Source organism: Chionomys nivalis, chromosome 4, assembly GCF_950005125.1.
Source record: "Chionomys nivalis chromosome 4, mChiNiv1.1, whole genome shotgun sequence".
Classification (NCBI taxonomy): Eukaryota; Metazoa; Chordata; class Mammalia; order Rodentia; family Cricetidae; genus Chionomys; species Chionomys nivalis.
Window position 1 is genome coordinate 4,566,269 of NC_080089.1, and position 22,957 is coordinate 4,589,225.

The 22,957-nt window shown below is 37.0% G+C and overlaps 1 protein-coding gene across 1 annotated transcript in view; it reads left to right on the plus strand.

Annotated features, from left to right (window-relative positions):
* The window catches only part of Gucy1a2 (guanylate cyclase 1 soluble subunit alpha 2), a 387,804-nt gene that overhangs the window by 83,595 nt on the left and 281,252 nt on the right, over positions 1-22,957 (plus strand). The gene's annotated exons all lie outside the window — the stretch shown is intronic.

Below are 22,957 nucleotides of genomic sequence, written 5' to 3' on the forward strand. Positions count from 1 at the left end.
CACTGCTGAAGGTGGCAACATTGTGTAATAACTGATGCTGGAGGCCTGCGGCAGTAAACTCCACAGGAACAGGACTGAGCCAAGAGCCTAGGCCAGAGCAGACCTGAGGCAGTAAATTCCACAAGAGCAGGATTAAGCCTGTGACCTAGGCTGGAGCAGGCCTGAGACTGCAAGCTCCGTGGGAGCAGGAGCAAATCCAGACCAGGGACATTTGTGGAAGCAGGACTGGGTCTGCAACATAGCCCGGAGCAGGCCTGAGGCAGCAAACTCCACGTGAGTGGGAACCAATCCAGACTGGGGACGTTTACAGAAACAGGATCAGTCCAGGGACGTAGCCCAGAGCAGACCTAGGTCAGTGAGCTCCACAGGAGCAGATACAGGGAAACAACTGCTGAGGGTGTGGGCCTGAGCCAGAGACCTCTGTGGGTCCAGGCATGAGTCTTGGACCTATGAGGGTGTAGGCAGGATCCAGAGACTTCTGTGAATCCAGGCATGAGTCTGGGCCCTTCAAGAGAGTAGACCTGAGACAGGACTCCTGTGGGTCTAGTTGTGAGTCTGGGACCTCTGAGGAACTAGGCCTGAACCAGGACCTCTGCATGTCCAGACATAAATCTGGGACCTCCAAGGGAGTAGGCAGGAACCAGAGACCTCTGCAGTCCTCAGCATGAGTCTGGAACCTCTGAGATAGTAGGCCTGAGCCAGGAATTCTGCAGATCTGGGCATCAGTCTGAGACCTTCAAGGGAGTAAACAGTAACTAGAAACCTCTGCAGGTCTAGGAGAGAGTCTGGCACCTCCAAGGGAGTAGATCAGAGCCAGAAATCTTTGCAGGACCAACCCCAAGCCAGGAACCTCTGCAGGAGCAGAACCAGACCAGGGCCATTTACAGAAGCACATCTAAGTTGGCAACCTAGGCCAGAGCAGGCCTGAGACAATGAACTTCATGGGAGTAGAACAAACTCTGGGAACACTGAGTGATCTCTAGGAACACAGAGTGACTGAGATAACTGGAACTTTGGCACTGAATACATCAAAGGAACAACCATCTGAGCCTTGGATACACTGGTACCTGGAAGATTAATTACTAGAGTCACAGAAAGCCTCAACTATACCAATTAGAGAAAATGATGGGTAGAGAAGGTAAGAAAACACACAACGAGCAACACAACAACAATAAAATCTAGTGGCCCTACAACAGCAAGACTTGAACAACCAAATATAGATAAAGTAGAAGAAAATGACATAAAAAAGTTTAGGAGAATGTTTGAGGCCCTTAAAGAGGAAATGAGAAATTCCCTCAAAGAAATGGAGAAAAGGATAAACAGAAAATGGAAGACATCAATGAATCGCTTAAAGAAAACCAAGAAAAAGCAATCAAACATATGAAAGAAACTATTCAAGACCTGAAAACTTAGAGACAATAAAGAAAACACAAACTGAGAAAATATTTTTCCTTTTTTATTTTTTTATTTTTCATGCATTTATTGTCTGTACATCTTTGAGAACAAAAAATGTTCAGACTTAAGTCTTTTACAGAATTAAATTAGGGCTTTTCTTCACCTGCTATTGAATGCACTTCTTATTAATTTTTTATAATAATTCTCTAAATGCATAAAGGATCTACTGAGGGGTGTGTTCAAGTCTGTCAAATAGATTTTAACTCCAAGTTGATTTTTTTCATATATAGTCTTCCTCAGCTTGTGTCAGCTGTTTCAACATATATGGTCAGATTTGAAAGTGTCATTTTCCTTAGTTAAATAGAGTTTTCACCAAGATTATATCTATAAGGCTATTGGATAAAAGAGTATGACATCATGAAAGAGAAGGTAAATTTTAAGGATAGTTATGGAGAAGAAAGTCATCTGCTCAGAGATTGCACACATTGTTTTGCTACTAATACAAGCTGAGAAAATTATACAAACAGAAATCAAAAGAAAATTATCCATAACCACAAATGCAAGCATCAACTGCAGAATAAAAGAGATGAAGGAGAGAATCTCAAGCACTAAAGATATAATAGAGGAAATAGACTCATTGGTCAAAGAAAACATTAAATCTAACAAAAGTTTAGCACAAAATATAAAGGAAATATGGGACAGCATGAAAAAACAACATAAGAATAATTGGTAAAGAAGAAAAAGAAGTTTAGCTCAAAAACACAGAAAATATATTTAACACAATCATAGAAGAAAACTTTCAAAACCTAAAGAAAGATATGTCTATGAAGATACAAGAAGCTTACAGAACACAAAATAGACTAGATAAAAAATAGTTTTCTTGCCACATAATAATCAAAACACTAAACATACAGAATAAAGAAAGAATATTAAGAGCTGCAAAGGAAAAAAGGCCAAGTAACATATAAAGGTAGATCTACCAGAATTACACCTGACTTCTCAATGGAGGCAATGAAAGGGGAGAGGTCCTGGTCAAATGTTATGCAGACATTAAGAGACCCTAGATGCCAGCCCACACTACTATACCCAGCAAAACTTTCAAACACTATAGAAGGACACAACATGAACATGGATGCAAAAATACTAAATAGAATACTGATAATTTAAATCCAAGAACACATCAGAACCATCATCCACCATAATTAAGTTGGCTTTATCCCAGAGATGTAGGGATTGTTTAACATATAAACTCTGTCAATGTAATCCACCATATAAACAAACTGCAATATAAAAACCACATGATCATCTCCTTAGATGCTGAAAAAGCTTTTGACAAAATATGACATCCCTTCATGATAAAGGTTTTGGAGATAGCAGGGATACAAGTAACATACCTAAAAATAATAAAAACAATATACAGCAAGACAACAGCCACCATCAAACTAAATGGAGAGAAACTCCCAGTGATTCCACTGAAATCAGGAACAAGACAAGGAACAAGACAGGAACAAGACAAGGAACAAGACAAGGAACAAGACAAGACATTCTTTCTATATCTGTTCCCAGCAAGAGCAATAAGACACCAAAAGTAGATCAAGGGGATAAAAAATCAGAAAAGAAGAAGTCGGGCTGGAGAGATGGCTCAGCTGTTAAAGGCTAGGCTCACAACCAAAAATACAAAGAAGAAGTCAAACTTTTACTGTTTGCTGATGATATGATAGTTTACATAAGTGATCCCAAAAATTCTACCAAGTAATGTCTACAACTCGTAAACAATTTCAGTAATGTAGCAGGATACAAGATTAACTCAAAAAATCAGTAGTCCTCTTATACACAGATGATAAAAAGGCTAGGGCAAAAAAATCAGAGAAACAACACTCTTCACAATAGTCACAAATAGCCCAAAATATCTTGGAGTAACTCTTAACCAAACAAGTGGAAGGCTTGTATGACAAGAGCTTTAAACCTTTGAAGAAAGAAATTTAAGTAGACATCAGAAAATGGAAATATCTACCATGTTCTTGGGTAGGCAGAATTAACATATTAAAAATGGCAATCTTACCAACATCAATCTACAGATTCAATGCAATGCCCATCAAAATCCCAGCAAAATTGTTCTCAGACCTCAAAAGAAACATACTCAAATTCATATGGAAAAACAAAAACCCCAGGATAGCCAAAACAACCTGTACAATAGAGAACTTCTGTAGGCATCATAACTCCTGACTTTAAACTCTACTACAGAGCAACAGTACTGAAAACAGCCTGGTATTGGCATAAGAATAAACAGAAGGACCAATGGAACTGAATAGAAGTCCTGGATATTAATCCACACACCTTTGAATACCTGATTTTTGACAAAGAAGCAAAAAAATATTAAATGGAGAAGAGAAAGCATATTTAACAAATGGTACTGGCATAACTGGATATCAACATGTAGAAGAATGAAAATATACCCATATCTATCAGCATGCACAAAACTCAAGTCCAAATGGAACAAAGACCTCAACATAAATCAGCCACTCTGAACCTTATAGAAGAGAAAGTGGGAAGTACACTTAAATGCATTTGCACAGGAGAACACTTCCTAAATATAACCCAGCAGCACAGACACTGAGAGAAACAATAAGTGGGACCTCCTGAAACTGAAAACTTCTTATTCATATTTTAACTCTGTTAATTTTTGTTTTACCTATTACTGTATCACTGCATTTATTTTTGTATGTATTTGTGTATGTTTGCATGCATGAGTCAAGCTATGGGTGTGGGGATCAAAGGAAGACATCAAATTCAAGTTTTTAGGCTTGGTCCCATGCACCTTTACCCTCATAGCCATCTTACTACCCCTCTTGTATCATCTTTTCTTATTATAATACTCCTGGTTGTTAGCTGATTTGTAGAATTACTGGATTATCTCTCACATAGCTTAAAAAGTAACGCTGTTTCTGTCTTTATCATTCATGTGTCCAGTGTCTAAGGACCCTGGACTCAAAGAATTTTTATTTTTATACCCTAAGATGAAAGAATAAAAAAAAAACTGTTAAATGGGAGAAAAACCCTCTTATCTTCAATTATGTTCAATATGGTTGATGGAGTGGACTAACCAGCAAAAATATGTGATACATGTTAAGCTGCAATGTCTATTAGATAATTTGAAAGCCTAACAAACACATGCCATCTCTCTTAGTCTAGAAAGCCCCCCCAAAAGCATTCTGGAGGAATTTAGATGTAAATGTATATAAGATGAGCGGAAAGAGATAACAAATATAACAGGGTAGGTAGGATAACAGTATTCTACTAAAACATAATGAAATGTGGTGCAAATCCAACATGTCCAGAAGTCTATAAGCAAAAGAGAATATTGAACATTTTTAGGAGATTTCACAGGGAGACGTCAGGAGATTAGAATAGACCAAAGTGGATCACATAAAGGCTGAATAAGTTTCACTGAGTATAGACTCTCTTTGGAAGGAAACAGGTATTCTTTGGAAGATTTTAAGCAGAGAAATTATGATAAATTTGTTTTATGTGAGGCATATGGAGAATGGATTAGAGAATGATTAGGAAAATACGTATTAGTCAGCTAGAAGGCTTGTGGAGTGTCTCTGTCTTGGACAGTTGTCATGGTGAAGCTAACAGAAAATCAGGAATAGATGAAGAATGCAGTTTTATTAAAAAAATCATATTAAGACAGTTTAATTAAAACAAATCACATTCTTTTCATTACTCTGGCAGTTTTAACTCAACTTGACAGCATATAAAATCAAATTCTTTAATGTCTTTTTGAGTGCTTTCCCTATGTTAGCTATAGGAACACAGTCTCTGAATTTATTTCTACAGTATTTTTTTCATTCATTTGCATTTTAAGCTTTTTCTCTCCTGGATATTATTTTGTTTGAGGTGTGAGATGGGATTGAATTTTCACATTTCTCCAAAGATTTGGTAGCTTATATCTTGGTAGTAAGTGAACCACTCTTTTTCCGTTGAACTCAAATACAATTTTAAATGATTTAAACTCTTATAATATATACTCAGAATTTTTCACAAAATTACTGTCATTCTATTATTTTTATCACACATATAATAATTGTATTTTCATATCTGTCAGTTTTTGTTAGAATCTCCAAGACAGGTGATATTCATTGCAACTTGGCTCCTGCTCTAAGGGATCTATAATAAATCAGGTATTTTTTTAATTTACGTTCAGTGGAAAAGTTCTTTTTTATATTTAATCATTTAGAATAAGCATTGCATCTGGGTTTTGAAGAACAGTTTTTATTGTATTTGGACAGGTTTTTATTATTTCTATTTTGTTAAATGTTTATATAATTTTTGAATTTTAGACATTTTTAGATTTGTTGATATGACTTTTATTTTCTTGTTTAGCTTTATGAATTCAGTAAGTATTTTTGATAGATTTTTCTACTGTTTACTTATTTTATATATGTTACAAGCATTATTTGGTACTGTACAAAATGCTAGCTTTTATTGCCTACTACTTTAGAAAATATTCATAAGAGTATTAGTTCCTAATATATAATATTGGAATTTGACAGGTTGTCTTTAGACTTAATGAAATAAAAGTGATTTAGTTTCCTTTCTGCTCACCAGAAGAGGGAATGGGACTACAGTTACAGATGATGGTGACCTGCATGTGAGTGCTAGGAATTAAGCTCATGACCTCTGGAGGAGCAGTCAGTGCTCTTTTCTTTTTATGTTATGGCTTCCAGTATTGTGTTTTTAAGGGATTTTAGAATATGTGAATGGGAGGGTCTCTGTATCTACATCTGTTTCTTATGCCTTTTCTTGCGTTCTTTTGTTTCTGTTTGCTTGGTTTATTTTATGTTATTATATTATACTTTATTCTCTCACTAAGAAGGCAGCTTGTTTTCTAATGAGAGACAGAAAGTGGTGGCTCAAGATGGAAATAGATGTCGGGTGGAAGTGGGAGGGGAATGTTAATCAGGATATATTATAAGAAAAAAAATCTATTTTTAATGAAAGAAGAAAATAATAAAACAAGCCCTGCAACATGGCCTAAAAATAATTGTGTAGCTTTGAACTTGTTTATTTTTTTCTTAAAAGTGAACTTACTTACTTTAGTCATTTACATTTTGTCCCTTGTTCATTCACACTATTGTCCACAGAGATGTTTGTGAAACACTGCTTGGTTCTTTCCTTTACTTGTCACTGTACGGCTGTGACAAAATATCCAAGCACACAAGAGAGCAAAGAGTTATTTTAGCTCCTACTAGAAGTTTTAGTTCATAGTAGCTTAGTCCCATTTGTAGGATTGATGGATAAATGACATCACTAGACAAAGTTTTAAATGAAGCTCCATACCTTATGACAGCCAAGAAGCAGGGAAGGAACAAGAAGAACCAGGGACAAGTCCAAAGACCACACTCCTTTAACTAGAGTAGACTTTTCCCATTCAGCTTTGAATTAGTTCATTTATCATGCTAGAGTCTTTGTGATGAAATCAATCACCTCTCAAAAGAGCAGCACTATCTGTACTCAGGTATCAGGTCTCAAATGGGCAGCACTACCTGGATTCAGGTAGTCATTAATAGAAAAAACAAGACCTGAAATTGGTAGGAAGATGGGATTGGGGGGTCCCAAAAAAAAAATCAGAAGGTGGTAGTGATCAATAGGTATAATGAAAATACATTGTATAAGTATAAAAGGATGAAACTTTCAATAAAGAAAAATATTTTTAAACAGTGAAAGTTAATCTTTAACAAAGAAACTTTTCAGCCCCATTTTCAGATTCAAAGGTTTCATTTTTCCTGTTTCTTCTCAATATGTACCTATATCATTTTACTTCAGTATTTTTTATTTTTTAATTTTAGGTTGTAGCGTACCTATTTTGATGTTCTAATTTTTTTCCTTAACTTCAAAATGGCTTTCTTAATTAGAGGAACAGGAAGTTTGTTGTGAGATTGTGTCTCCTAGATATGTTAGGGAAGTTGTACCCATGGAGTCTTCATCTGGATTTTTTTATGTATTTACTTAATTACTTTTATTTCTGAAGACACAAAATTTATTTTTCTTTGATTTTAGTTTCCTTGAAATCTAAATGCTATAACTTCAGTTTTGATTTTCTCTTTAATCCAAAAGTGTACATTGACTAGCTTTTAGCCACATAATGATTTATTGTCACAGTTTTCATTATTTACAAATGTTTTTTACTAATATTTTCTTGCTATTTGAAAATATTGCATCAAAAATAATTCTCAAAGGTGTGTTCTGGATTATTTATGCTAGGTAATTGAGCAGCCTTTATAATTTCTGCATACATTTGCACATACATGCTTGCATTTTTTTACCTTTGTTCTCCAATATTTTTTCTTTTTAATGTATTTTTGGATATACCTGTTTTAATCACATCAACTGTCTGGGTGATGTTCTTAATTCTGGACTCAAGTCTAGTATTTCAAGTATTGATTAATTACCTGTATACCCCTCACTATTGATTGCCATATATCATCCATTTGCTCATTTATTACCTGGAAAGATTGATCATACTTGCACAACAAGGGTGAATGTTATGAAAGAAAGATATTCCTCTTGGGCTAGGCATTTCACTGGTAATAGATAAGAATGAACCAATGAGCAAAATACTTTATCTTCAAGATATTCACAGCTAAGTTGAGAGGGCTTAATAAAAAGAGAACAGGCTTATTCCATGAAAGAATATAGTCTACTTATTTATAGATAAAACATTTCACATTTAGGTAAAACATTTTATTTATTTATTTATTTGTATTTTGAGACAGGGTTTCTCTGTAGCTTTGGTTCCTGTCCTGGAACTAGCTCTTGTACACCAGACTGGCCTCGAACTCAAAGAGATCCACCTGCCTCTGCCTCCCATGTGCTGGGATTAAAGGCATGCGCTACCACTGCCCAGCAGGCACTTTTTAAAAGAGGTGAATTTCCCACTTACCCATAAATGGGAATAATTTCAATATAATTTTACTTCTTGAGAAAATGTATTCTTGTAGTCCAAAATGACAAGCTTTTACAGCATCTTGTGATATGGGAAAGTAAATATTGTTTCAAGTGATTTGTTGCAAATAAAAGGTTTATATCCAGCATATTTGGAATCTGGATATCAGAACTGCAGTACTTGTTTGAATTGAGCTACTTGTTCTGTGCCTTCTGTGTTTTGATATAATGTACAAAATTGTTTCTTAGTTATTGACATGTGTAGAAATGAAATGATCATTAGTTTTAATTTTTCAGTCTAAGAATTCTTCTTTCCGGATCTTGTTCAGTTTAACAATAACGGGGACAAAAATCTTTATAATTAATTAACTATGGTAATTTAAATAGGATTGTCATACACAGTGCACTATTAAAAGTAACTCAGTTTTTCTTTAAGGATAGGAGAGTAAGTTTAGTATCATGTGAAAACTGATAGTTATTGTGCTCTTCAGTACAGAGGTACTTGTTGAAGGAGCGGCAGTGAGCCGCTTCCCGCTGCCTGGCTCCTGCAAGGCTAGCTTTTGCCTCCAAATAATTACACAGAAACCGTATTCTTTTAAACATTGCCTGGCCCATTAGTTCCAGCCTCTTATTGGATAGCTCTTACATATTGATCTAACCCATTTCTAATATTCTGCGTAGCACCATGAGGTGGTTTACCAGGAAAGGTCTTAACCTGTGTCTGTCTGGAGTGGGAGAATCATGGCGATTGCCTGACTCAGCCTCTTTCTCCCAGCATTCTGTTCTGTTTTCTCCGCTTACCTAATTTTCTGTCCTATCAATTCTGTCCTATCAAAGGCCAAGCAGTTTTCTTTATTAATTAAACAATGAAACAACAGATAGAAAGATGACCCACCTCCATCATTTCCCCTTTTTCTGTTTAAACAAAAAGGAAGGCTTTCATTTTAACATAGTAAAATTGCATATAGCAAAACAGTTATAAAGCAAGAATTACAGTTATAATATTTATATCTATCTTTTATCATAACTAAGGAAAACTATAACTAACCATTCTTCAACTCCATCAAAGACTCCAGAAGAATATAAAACTACCTAAGTAAACAAGAGGTAAGCAACTTCCAAAACTCTAGAAATGACAGAGACACCTCGTTGTCTGGACAGTCACCCAAAGTTCTTTTATACCGTTGGGGCATCCATCTTCAACCTACAGGCCATAGTATCCAGCAGACATTTCCATGAAGCAGGAAATTTCAAAGACAGTTCAGTCACTTTCTGTTGTGTCTTGCAGAATGTCTCGCAGACTCATGAGTCAGGAACCCTGAAAGACCATCTCACCTTTAGGCAAGTTCAACAGTCCTCTCTCTCTGGGTTCTTTGTGTCCAGTTTATGCAACAGTCCAGGCAAGAGCAGTTTCTTGCCCAAATGACTATCAAAGTCCATAAGGAGCCTCTTTGATGCCAATCTTCCTCTTGAAGTAGGTTGGTGCTGCCAAGAGCAGACGTGTCTCATTGTCATGAAAAGCGCTAAGTTATTAAAATATTATTATTTATTAAATGCCATATTCTGCAGTTTTTGAAAGATATGAAGAATGCCTATATAACTGAAATATATCTCTATATATCTAGAAAACCTAACTAACATGACTACAAATTTGACTATTATAGATGATTATCTATTAACCTATATTTCTTAATTGTACATTACATTTTTAAATGAACTACACAATCATAATACTTTAATCAAGATCAGAAATACATATACATATAACAAAATTGACCTTAAAATCCATACCAATGCAAATTATTCGTATCTATATCATATATCCCTTTAAATGTAAAAGAACATTTATAAACAATATTTGGGAATATGGGCGCAGTTTTTCTCTCCAAACTGCTTCCTGCTGAATGGAGGCGCTGTTATTTAGGTCCTTCATGGTATAACCTGTTTGCTAGTTTCATCTCAGTTGGCAGTTGAGCAAAGTAATTTTTTGACAGTGTTCGCAGCAACTTTTCAGGAGGACGTGGTCTGTCAGACCATATTGGGATAGAAGCAATCCACAGGGTTTCATCCTCTGTGAAAACAAAAGAAGACCCTCTCCAAAGCATCATATCCTTAGACCCAAATTCTGAAATTATAATACCCTTATATTCATTCTGGTTTAGCTTGGCAGCTCATGTAATGAAATGTTTCTCTGTACTTAGCTCCTTCATAGTAAAAAACTTTAAAGAAAACACAATAATATAAAGAATCCAGACGCTCTGTGAATTTTCCATTTTTACGTGACTTATTTTTTTTTAATTTCACAAAGTTTTATTGAAATATCTGAAAGCATCACCTCATGTCAACTTTCTAGGCAAGCTTAATGGCTAAGAAGAAGCAATGCTATTAGACTGTCTTTACAATTCTATCCTTAAACAACAAGGGGAAATATAATTGGCCATAGTGTGCCCACTGAAAGATGTTGCTGACTTTAATGGGAACACATTTCACCAAGCTTAAAGAGGCTTTCCAGAGTCAGAGTCTCTTTGGAACTCAACTTTCACTTAACTTGCTGCAACAAGGATTCAGCCAGCAGTGCCCTCATTAATGCAGTGTCAAATTGTTTGTATTATGAGTCCAGACTGCTCGGTATGGCGCATGAAAATAGACTTCAGATGAAAACTTTTTTCCTTGTGATTAATCTTTTATTAAGCATTGATAAACACAAAAAAGAATGCCTAAAAGGAATATAATAACATTCATCTCCAAAAATCACAGAAGGAGATAATCTTTCTTGATACACAGCAGACATACACTACTGTAATATTCATCTTGAAGTTTGTAAATTATTGTAAAGCAAGTAATTTCTTTTAAAGGACCACACATTTTTATTTTTTTTATTTTTATTTATTTATTTAATTATTAAAGATTTTTGCCTCTTCCCCGCCACCACCTCCCATTTCCCCCCCTCCCCCAATCAATTCTTCCTCCCTCCTCAGCCCAAAGAGCAATCAGGTTTCTCTGCCCTGTGGGACTTATTTTTATTCTATCATTTTATTCTTTCTCTTTAAAAACTTTACCCTTTTTTAAAAAGGCATTAACTTTATTCTCTATATATTTTTTTCTCTCTCCCAAGCCTATGTCTGAATCTTTCTTATTGTGAATCTGTAATTTTTTTTTTTTTTTTTTTTTTTTTTTTTTTTTTTTACTATCCAGGAGCAGTTCTTAAAATGCTAAGCAGTTCTTAAAAACTTAAGTTGCACCATGTACAGGTAATATGGTACCTCCTGTGTCATGCCCAGTCTAAAGCTTAACTGTGCTGTTATTATAGTAATTATGGTAGTTCCTGCCTGAGACCAGCACAGTTCAGCATGGTGGAGCTGAGCCGCTCCTGCCTCAGAGCCATTTGGGTCCCTGAGCTGCACACAGTTCCAGGCACACAGCAGTCCACATTGCCATCAAGCAAGCCATAGCACTTTACTCCAAATGCTCCATTCAAAAGTTCTGTCTCCCGCAGGAGCCAAACAGATATTGTGATGGCGGCACAGCCCAGAAAGCCGGCATTTTAAAACAGCCAGTTTTTTCCTGCTGCTGAGTCAGGACAATTTCTTTGTGACATGCAACCCATAAACAGCAAAAAGCTGTCTTAAATTCTCTCTCTCTCTCTCTCCTTTTAAGCCCTCTCAGGTTTTACGTGGAGTTCATTACCACATTGGGTGCCACTCTGTTGAAGGAGTGGCAGCGGGCCACTTCCCGCTGCCTGGCTCCTTCAAGGCTAGCTTTTGCCTCCAAATAATCACACAGAAACTATATTCTTTTAAACACTGCCTGGCCCATTACTTCCAGCCTCTTATTGGCTAGCTCTTACATATTGACCTAACCCATTCTGTGTAGCATCACGAGGTGGCTTACCAGGAAAGGTCTTAACCTGCGTCTGTCTGGAGTGAGAGAATCATGGCAACTGCCTGACTTGGCTTCTTTCTCCCAGCATTCTGTTCTGTTTTCTCCGCCTACCTAATTTTCTGTCCTATCAAAGGCCAAGCAGTTTTCTTTATTAATTAACCAATGAAACAACAGATAGAAGGATGACCCTCCTCCATCAGGTACTTTTTAAAGGATAAAAAATTTCTCATTCTTAGAATCTTATCCACACAGTAGTTTTCTTTTGGTTGATATGGTACACAAATATACTGGTTATTTCATGAATGAATACTTAAGATCTGACACTGACAAGAGAACATCCATGAGCATACTGCATTATCTTAACATCTGTGTATTTCCCTTAACTGCGAGGGTATTTTCATCCCTATGAGCATCAATGCCAGTTAATAGCAATAATTCTTCTGTTTTTTATTAAAAGATCTGAAGCTTTTGAACAATATTTTTATTCAAAGCCTAGAAGCACTCCATGGACTATAGGAGGTACATATGAAAGAAAACCAGATTACAGGAATGTTTATTCTGGCTTTAGTTCAATATATATTATAGATAATATTTTTTATGTGTAACTACATATATATATATATATATATATATATGAATCTGATCAACAGAACATTTCACAGTAATGAATGATATATATGATCATGAAGGTGGGAATTGCTGTGATTTGTATACATTCAAATTTTTTATTTATTCATAGTGATGAGGATGTAGGTGCTCATCCTTGGCTAGCTTTTGCTCTGTCTGGATAGAAAGCATGAGTAGACAAGAAAGTTTTTAAATGTTAGCCTTCTGCAACAGTGAGCTGAGGCCATAGACAGGGTGGGGGGCAGCATGTGATACCCTCTGTGGTCACATTCCTTGTAAGACAGTGGTGTTTTTGAAACCTTAGCCTTACAAGTATTATAGCTCTTGGGTCTGCCTGGGAAGTAAAGATTTCTTAGCCTTTAATCCCAGTGGATACCTCATTTCTAAGACTCTTGATCCTAAAGTATTGACAGCTCACTTCTCTGACAGTCAAAGACTTCACTGTTCTTCTCTGGATCCTTATGCCCTCATGTCCTTCTTTAGCTTCAACTTTCCACCCTTGCTTGCAGTCTCCTCTCCTTCCTGTCCTCACCACACTCCACCTATCATCTGATTCTTCTTCAGATGTCTATTAGTTTCACAGTGTGACTTGCCAACTGCTCAGCTCTTGCTTCCACCACCACTCTACTGTATCTGTCAAGATTGCCTGATTTCTGCTTCTTTTGCTTCCATTTTAATAGTACTAAGTATAGGCAAAACAAAAAAAGAAAAATTGAGAGAAATCTTCTATTGACCGTATTGTTGTAACACCAGAGAGGGCAACACAGATGATCTGATCAGTAAGCCTGAGCATTCTCCATAGATATCCTGAGATCTTGTTTGGACAGTCTTGGCTGAGGCTATATCTTTAGAAGTCAAAGAAATAAGTCATGGTTATTGTGTTTTCTCCAGGCACCTGTAACGTGTTCCATGTGCTGTGTTGGCATGAAGGTAACCCAACTGGCTACTTGACTGATAGTTCTTTTGCATATGGTATCTAGAGCAGCAAGGGAATGTTCACCAACTGACATGAGGGACATCAAAGTGCTCTATCCTTCCACACATTTGTTTATTTAAAGAAAAATGAACAATAGGACTGTGTATGATAAGAACTTAAAGAATTAACAGCAAAAGTAATTTAAAAACTTTTTTAATTTTCATTTTTTTGTTTTATTTTGTTCTCTTTTTAATTATTATTAAATTTTTTTAATTAAAAATTTTCGCCTCCTCCCCGCCTTCCTTTTCCCTCGCCCTCCCCCCACTACCCACGCCCCACTCCTCTCCCCCTTCCCTCTCCAGTCCAAAGAGCAGTCAGGGTTCCCTGCCCTGTGGGCAGTCCAAGGTCCTCCCCATTCCATCCAGGTCTAGGAAGGTGAACATCCAAACAGGCCAGGCTCCCACAAAGCCAGTACATGCCATAGGGTCAAAACTCAGTGCCATTGTCCTTGGCTTCTCAGCAGCCCTCATTGTCCACCATGTTCAGTGAGTCCGGTTTTAACCCATGCATTTTTAGTCCCAGTCCATCTGACCTTGGTGATCTGCTAATAGATAGCTCCACCGTCTCAGTAGGTGGGTGCCCCCCTTGCAGTCTTGACTTCCTTGCTCATGTTCTCCCTCCTTCTGTTCCACATTTGGGCCTTGGGAGCTCAGTCCATTGCTGCAATGTGGGTCTCTGTCTCTATCTCCATCCATCGCCAGATGAAGGTTCTACGGTGATATGCAAGATATTCGTTAATATGGCTAAAGGATTGGGCCATTTCAGGCGCTCTCTCCTCCGCTGCCCAAAGACCTAGTTGGGTACATCTCTCTGAACCCCTGGGAACTCCTCTAGAGTCAAGTCTCTTGCCAACCCTAAAATGGCTCTCTTAGTTAAGATATATATTTCCCTGCTCCCATATCCAACCTTCCATTATCCCAACCATCCCGTTCACCCAAGTTCTCCCTATCCTCCCCTTCCCACTTTTCTCTCCCCATCTCCCCTTTCCTGCGTCCCACCCCACCCCCCCGCCCCCAGTTCCCAAATTTTTGCACAGCAATCTTGACTACTTCCAATATCCAGGGAATAACTATATGTTTTTCTTTGGGTTCACCTTTTTATTTAGCTTTTCTAGGATCTCGAATTATGGGCTCACTAACCTATATTTATGGCTAAAAACCAAATATGAGTGAGTACATCCCATGTTCATCTTTTTGGGTCTGGGTTACCTCGCTCAGGATATTGTTTTCTATTTCCATCCATTTGCATGCAAAATTAAGAAGTCATTGTTTTTTACCTCTGAGTAGTACTCTAATGTGTATATATTACACACTTTCTTCATCCATTCTTCTGTGGAAGGGCATCTAGGTTGTTTCTAGGTTCTGGCTATTACAAATAATGCTGCTATGAACATAGTTGAACAAATACTTTCTGTAGTATGATAGGGCATCTCTTGGGTATGTTTCCAAAAGTGGTATTGCTGGGTCCTGGGGTAGGTTGATCACAAATTTCCTGAGAAACCACCACACTGATTTCCAAAGTGGTTGCACAAGTTTGCATTCCCACCAGCAATGGATGAGTCTACCCCTTAAGCCACATCCTCTCCAGCAAAGGCTGTCGTTGGTGTATTTGATTTTAGCCATTCTGACAGGTGTAAGATGATATCTCAAAATTGTTTTGATTTGCATTTCCCTGATTGCTAAGGAGGTTGAGCATGACCTTAAGTGTCTTTTGGCCATTTGAACTTCTTCTGTTGAGAATTCTCTGTTCAGTTCAGTGCCCCATTTTTTAATTGGGTTAATTAGCATTTTAAAGTATAGTTTCTTGAGTTCTTTATATATATTGGAGATCAGACCTTTGTCCGTTGTGGGGTTGGTGAAGATCTTCTCCCAGTCAGTAGGTTGCCTTTTTGTCTTAGTGACAGTGTCCTTTGCTTTACAGAAGCTTCTCAGTTTCAGGAGGTCCCATTTATTCAATGTTGCCCTTAATATCTGTGCTGCTGGGGTTATATGTAGGAAGTGGTCTCATGTGCCCATATGTTGTAGAGTACTTTCTCTTCTATCAGGTTCATTGTGTTGAGACTGATATTGAGGTATTTAAATCATTTGGACTTGAGTTTTGTGCATGGTGATAGATATGGATCTATTTTCATTCTTCTACAAGTTGACAACCAGTTCTGCCAGCACCATTTGTTGAAGATGCTCTCTTTCTTCCATTGTATACTTTTAGCTCTTTTATCAAAAATGAGGTGTTTGTAGTTTTGTGGGTTAAAATCTGGGTCTTCTACTCGATTCCATTGATGTATTTCTCTGTTTTTATGCCAGTACCAAGCTGTTTTCAATACTGAAGCTCTGTAATAGAGATTGACATCAGGGATGGTAATGCCTCCAGACGTTTCTTTATTTTATAAAATTGTTTTGGCCATCCTGGGTTTTTTGTTTTTCCATATAAAGTTGATTATTGTCCTCTCAAGGTCTGTGAAGAATTCTGATGGGATTTTGATGGTGATTGCATTGAATCTATAGATTGCTTTTGGGAGAATTGCCATTTTTACGATGTTGATCCTCCCAATCCAAGAGCAAGGGAGATCCTTCCATTTTCTGGTATCATATTCAATTTCTTTCTCCAAAGACTTAAAGTTCTTGTCAAACAGATCTTTCACTTCCTTGGTCAGAGTTACCCCAAGATATTTTATGCTATTTGTGGCTATTGTGAAAGGTGATGCTTCTCTGATTTCCCTCTCTGCATCCTTATCCTTATTGTATAGGAGGACAACTGATTGGAGTTGATCTTGTATCCTGCCACATCACTAAAGGAGTTTATCAGCTGTAGGAGTTCTTTGATAGAGTTTTTGGGGTCGCTTATGTATACTATCATATCATCTGCAAATAACAACAGTTTAACTTCTTTCTTTCCAATTCGAATCTCCTTGATCCCCTTATGTTGTCTTATTGCTATTGCTAAAACTTCAAGCACTATATTGAAGAGGTATGGAGAGAGTGGACAGCCTTGGTGTGTTCCTGATTTTAGTGGGATGGCTTTGAGTATCTCTCCATTTAATTTGATGATAGCCGTCGGCTTGCTGTAAATAGCTTTTATTATATTTAGATATAACCTTGTATCCCTACTCTCTCTAAGACCTTTATCATAAAGGGATGTTGAATTTTTTCAAATGCTTTTTCAGCATCTAATGAAATGATCATATGTTTTTTTCTTTCAGTTTATTTATATGATGGATTACATTGATAGATTTGCACATGTTTAACCAGCCCTGCATCAATGGGATGAAGCCTACTTGATCATATTGTATAATTTTTCTAATGTGTTCTTGGATTCAGTTTGCAAGTATTTTATTGAGAATTTTTTCATCGATGTTCATGAGTAGATAAGCCCATAATTCTCTTTCTTGGTTGGGTCTTTGTGTGGTTTTGGTATCAGGGTAACTGTAGCTTCATAAAAGGAATTTGGCAATGACTCTTCTGTTTCTATATTGTGAAATACATTAAGGAGTATAGGTATTAGGTCTTCTTGGAAGTTCTGGTAGAATTCTGCATTGAAACCGTCTGGTCCTGGGCTTTTTTTGGAAGGGAGGTTTTTGATAACAGTTTCCAATTCTTCACGACTAACAGGCCTATTTAGATCGTTCACCTGGTCTTGGTTTAACTTTGGTATATGGTACTTATCTAAAAAGATGTCCATTTCTTTTGCATTTTCCAGTTTTGTGGCATACAGGCTTTTGTAGTAAGATCTAAAGATTCTCTGAATTTCCTCTGTGGCTGTAGTTTTGTCCCCCTTTTCATTTCTTATCTTATTAATTTGTGTATTCTTTCTCTGCCGTTTGATTATTTTGGATAGCAGTTTGTCGATCTTGTTGATTTTCTCCAAGAACCAACTTTTTGTTTCATTTATTCTTTGGATTGTTTTCTTTCTTTCTTTTGATTTCAGCCCTCAGTTTGATTATTTCCAGTCTTCTCCTCCTCCTAGGTGAGTCTGATTCTTTTTTTTCTAGAGTTTTCACGTGTGCTGTTAAGTCTCCATGTGTGCTTTCTCCGTTTTGTTTAAGTGGGCACTTAGTGCTATGAACTTTTTTCTTAGCACTGCTTTCTTAGTGTCCCATAGGTTTGAGTATGTTGTCTCTTTATTTAATTAAATTCAAGGAAGACTTTAATTTCTTTCTTTATTTCTTCCTTGACACAGTTGTGGTTCAGCAGTTGACTGTTCAGTTTCCATGAGTTTGTCGGCTTTCTGGGGGTAGCCTTATTCTAACTTTAATCCACGGTGATCCAATAAAAGACATGTGGTCACTAAAATTTGTTTGTATCTATGGAGGTTTGCTTTGTTACCGAGTATGCGGTCAATTTTGAGAAGGTTCCATGAGCTGCAGAGAAGAAAGTATATTCTTTCCTATTTGGGTGTAATGTCCTATAGATGTCTGTTATGTCCATTTGCTTCATTACCTCCATTAATTCTCTTATTTCTCTATTAGGATTCTGTCTGGTTGACCTGTCCATTGGTGAGAGAGGTGTGTTGAAGTCTCCTAATATTAGTGTGTGAGGTTTGATGTCTGCCTTGAGTTCTAGTAATGTTTCTTTTACATAAGTGGGTGCCTTTATGTTAGGGGCATAGACATTCAGGATTAAGACTTCATCTTGATGAATTGTTCCTGTTATGAATATAAAATGACCATCTCTATCTCTTCTGATTGATTTTAGCTTGAAGTCAGATTTGTTAGAAATTAGTATGGCCACACCTGCCTGTTTCTTAAGTTCATTTGCTTGAAAGCCCTTTTCCCAACCCTTTATTCTGAGTAGATGTCTGTTTTTGTGGTTGAGGTGTGTTTCTTGTAAACAGAAGAATGTTGGATCCTGTTGTCATATCCAATCTCTTAGCCTGTGCCTTTTTTTAGGTGAAATGAGTCCATTGATATTAAGTGATATTAATGACCAGTGGTTGTTGACTCCGGTTGTTATTATTTTTTTGGTAATAGAGTTTGTGTGTTTCCCTTCGTTGAGTTGTGCTGCTGAAGGGTCACTAGTTATCTGAGTTATTATAGGCAGTGTTGGCAAGTTGGATTCCTTGTGTTGAGATTTTCCTTCTATTACTTTCTGTAAGGCTGGATTTGTGGCTACGTATTATTTAAATTTGTTCTTATCTCGGAATATTTTGTTTTCTCAATTGATAGTGAACAATAGCTTGGCTGGGTATAGTAGTCTGGGCTTGCATCCACGGTCTCTTAGTTTCTGTAGTACCTCTATCCAGGACCTTCTGGCTTTCATGGTTTCCATAGAGAAGTCCGGTGTAAGTCTAATAGGTTTACCTTTATATGTAACTTGACCTTTTTCCTTTGCAGCTCTTAATATTCTTTTTTTATTCTGTATGTTTTGTGTTTTGAATATTATATGGTGAGGGCATTTTTTTTGATCCAGTTTATTTGGTGTTATGTATGCTTCTTGAATATTCATAGGAATATCCTTCTTTATGTTGGGAAAGTTTTTTTCCACAATTTTGTTAAACCAAATTTCTGGGCCTTTGAGCTGTAATTCTTCTCCTTCTTCTATCCCTATTATTCTTAGGTTTGGTCTTTTTTTTTTTTTTTTTTTTTTTTGGTTTTTCGAGACAGGGTTTCTCTGTGGCTTTGGAGCCTGTCCTGGAACTAGCTCTGTAGACCAGGCTGGTCTCGAACTCACAGAGATCCGCCTGCCTCTGCCTCCCGAGTGCTGGGATTAAAGGCGTGCGCCACCATCTCCCGGCTTAGGTTTGGTCTTTTTATGGTGTCCCATATTTCCTGAATGTTTTGTGATGAGAATTTGTTGGATTTGTTGTTTTCTTTGATCAGTGTGTTTATTTTCTCAATGGTGTCTTCAGAGTCTGACATTCTTTCTTCTATCTCTTGTACTCTATTAGTTATACTTGTTTCTATAGTCTCTGTTCGTTGCCCTAGATTTTCCATATCCAGTTGGCTCTTGGTTTGTGTTTTCTTCCTTGCCTCCATTTCAGTTTTCAATTCTTGAACTGTTTCCATTATCTGTTTGTTTGTTTTTTCTTGGTTTCCCAGGGTATCCTTTACATATTTATTCATTTCTTTAAACTTTTTGTTATACTTCTCATCCATTTCTATAAGGGCGTTTTTTACATGCTGTTTAAGGTAATCTATTGTTTTCATAATGTCATTTTCCCCCCTTCTTCTGGATTAGAGTGTTCAAGACCTTCTGTTGTCTGTTCACTGGGTTCTGGTGTTTTCATGTTGTTTTTCAGGTTGGTGGAGGAATTCTTGCCTTGGCGCCTGCCCATCTCTTCCTTCAAATGCTATCCTATGGATCTTGTGGAACAGGATCAGGTTCCCTTGGTGGTCAGGAAGCTTGTTAACAATGGGCCAAGCGGCGGTGGCACAGGCCTTTAATCCCAGCACTCGGGAGACAGAGGCAGGCAGATCTCTGTGTGTTCGAGGCTAGCCTGGTCTACAAGAGCTAGTTCCGGAACTGACACCAAAGCTACAGAGAAACCCTGTCTCGAAAAACCAAAAAAAAACCAAAAAAACAAACAAACAAAAAAACAAAAACAAAAAAAAAGAAACAAAAAAAGGGCCAACCTTGCTGCAGACAGGCTATTGAAGCAAAGCAATTCCTGCCAGCCCCTTTGCCCTCAGCATCCTGTCCCAGCACTCAGACAGGCTGAGCTGGTGGATCCCATGGCCCAGCAGAAGGGAGGAAGAAGGGAGGAGGTTCCTGGGTGCAAACTGAGATGGGTTAGGGAGAGAGAGGCCCCAGCAGAGGGGATCAGCCTCTGCTGAATGACTGGGAGTTAAGGGGGTCGGGGAATGTCCCTCAGTTAAAAAACTTTTAAAGCATAATTTGTTAGCATCTAATGAAGCACAATTAATAAAAACTTAGAGAGAGAAATTGGGGTTCAACCTAAAGATACAAAAAGCAAAATAGCTGCCACCAACTTTACCTCAACTTCAGTTAGAAATGGTGATCCTGCCTCCAGGAATCTCAGAAGGAGACTGTGTCTGAGAGCTGTCTCCTTCCATTTTATAGTTCTCTCTAGGGCTGGGGTTAAACGAATGCCCTACCCAGTTTCTATGGCAACTAGAGAGACTACTGGGATTAAAGGTGTGTCTTACTACTGCGTGGCTGTAAGATTAAGCAGTGTGGCTGTTTTACTTTCCTGATTCCCAAGAAATCTTTACTTATTAAAATACGATTGAAATACCACTACAATCTAACTTTTTCCTACAATTTTTGGGAGAAGTGGCCCCTCTCAGTTGTCTCATTAAATCTGATTTTGGAAGAAGTTTGGGAAAGAATGTGGAAATGGATATTCAAACATATAATAATTATATCAGGCAAGTGTGTTTCAATAAATTGTAAAAGGTAAGGGAGGAGTAAATCATGGACAATATCAAATTCAAGGAAAGACAACTAAGACAATTAAGCATAATAAAGATAAAAGAATATTCCAGTTTATGTAATTATAAAAGCATTTCTTACAGATCTCTTAGAACAGGAACTAAGTTGCAATGAATATCACCTGTCTTATTTTTGCTTTTTCTCTCTAGAGACCTGGGCAGATCAATACTATTGCTATCAGTTCTTTCTGGATCTATTGTTATACAGTGTATGTGGAAAAGTAATCCTGTAACAGGCCCATGTAAACTAAGTGATGAGATTGTTATCTCAAGAGGTCACACTGTTGGTTAACCTTAAACATCAAGCCTACAAAACTAAAGTTAATGTGAAATGTTTTAACAAAAGAATTTTTATCTTTAAATTTTTCACTTATTTTCATTTCACAATCCTTTTAAGAATGCCTTTGTCAAACTGACTTCTTAATTTGGTTATCACAATGTCAAGACTATAGAAAAGTCTTAAACTATTTAATGTATTTAAAATGAATAGTCAAAATAATATTGTTGTTGACTATTCTGAGAGAGGGAACATCCTGAGGTTGGTAGAGGTGAGGCCAGCCAATTAAAGCACACACTGCATAGATTGTTGTGTATTCTAATAGGCCATTAAAAAAGGGATAAGGATTTTGGGAGGGTAATACCTCTGGATCTTTCTAACATGAAAGGACAAAAAAAGAATTAGCATTACAGTCTGCCAAACATTGTAGAAAAGTATTTTCAGTATATCACAGAGTTTTAAATGATTTATTCATTGGTATATGATGTTACACACAGAATTACTATCAGAGTGGGTGAGTGTACAGGTGTCATTAACCACCCACAAAGGAAAAATCTAAACTGAAGAATTGTGGTAATTAATATTGATTGTCAACTTGAAAAAAAATCTAAAATTGTTTAAGAGACAAGCCTCTGGACACACCTGCCAGGATGGGAGTAGGTTAAGTCAGATGAAATGATCCACTTTGTCTGTGGGTGGCACTATTCTATGAACTGAATTCTACAGACAGAATAAAAGGAGAAAAGGGTCTGAAATCAGCATTCAACACTCAGTTTTTGCTGCTGTTCCAGTCATGATAGAAAGAACCTTCAAGCTATGAGCCAAAATAAGCCTTTCTTTCCTTAAAACAGCAACAAAAAAAGAGAATGTTCCACTCCTGTTTGATTTTCAGAACTCCTTATAAGACAGATAGACTGTACAAGAAATGATATGTAAGCTATAGGTATTAATTTCTGTCAAAGTCAAAGGAGATTCCACAGTCTGACTCCATTCCTCTTTGGATAATACCTTTACTCCTGATTTTCCCTCACACCATCTTCAATAAAGGGCAACTCTGTGTGCCTGATTGCCCCATAATGCATTGCTGTAAGGTAGAGTTTCTTTTTCTAGGACACCTGATAATGAGTATGTTAAAGAAATAGACATCTTGATTCACTCTGCTCAGATTCCTACTCTACTCTTGGCTTCTTTCATTTTTGTGAATGAAAGAACGCTAGTCATTTGAAGTCCTACAATTTTATAATTGTTTTGTTTCTTTTTCCATGGAGTCTATAAAAATGCATGATTTATTCTGTTAAGCTAATATAAACACTTTATTTCCACTGGATAGCTTGATGCTTTTACCCACACATGCACCATAGATTGTCTTTTTATCTATTTGGTAACGACTTTCCACTTAATGAATGCATAGTTTTTGTGTGACTGTCTGTGTTTTGTGTGTGTGTGTGTGTGTATGTGAGTGTGT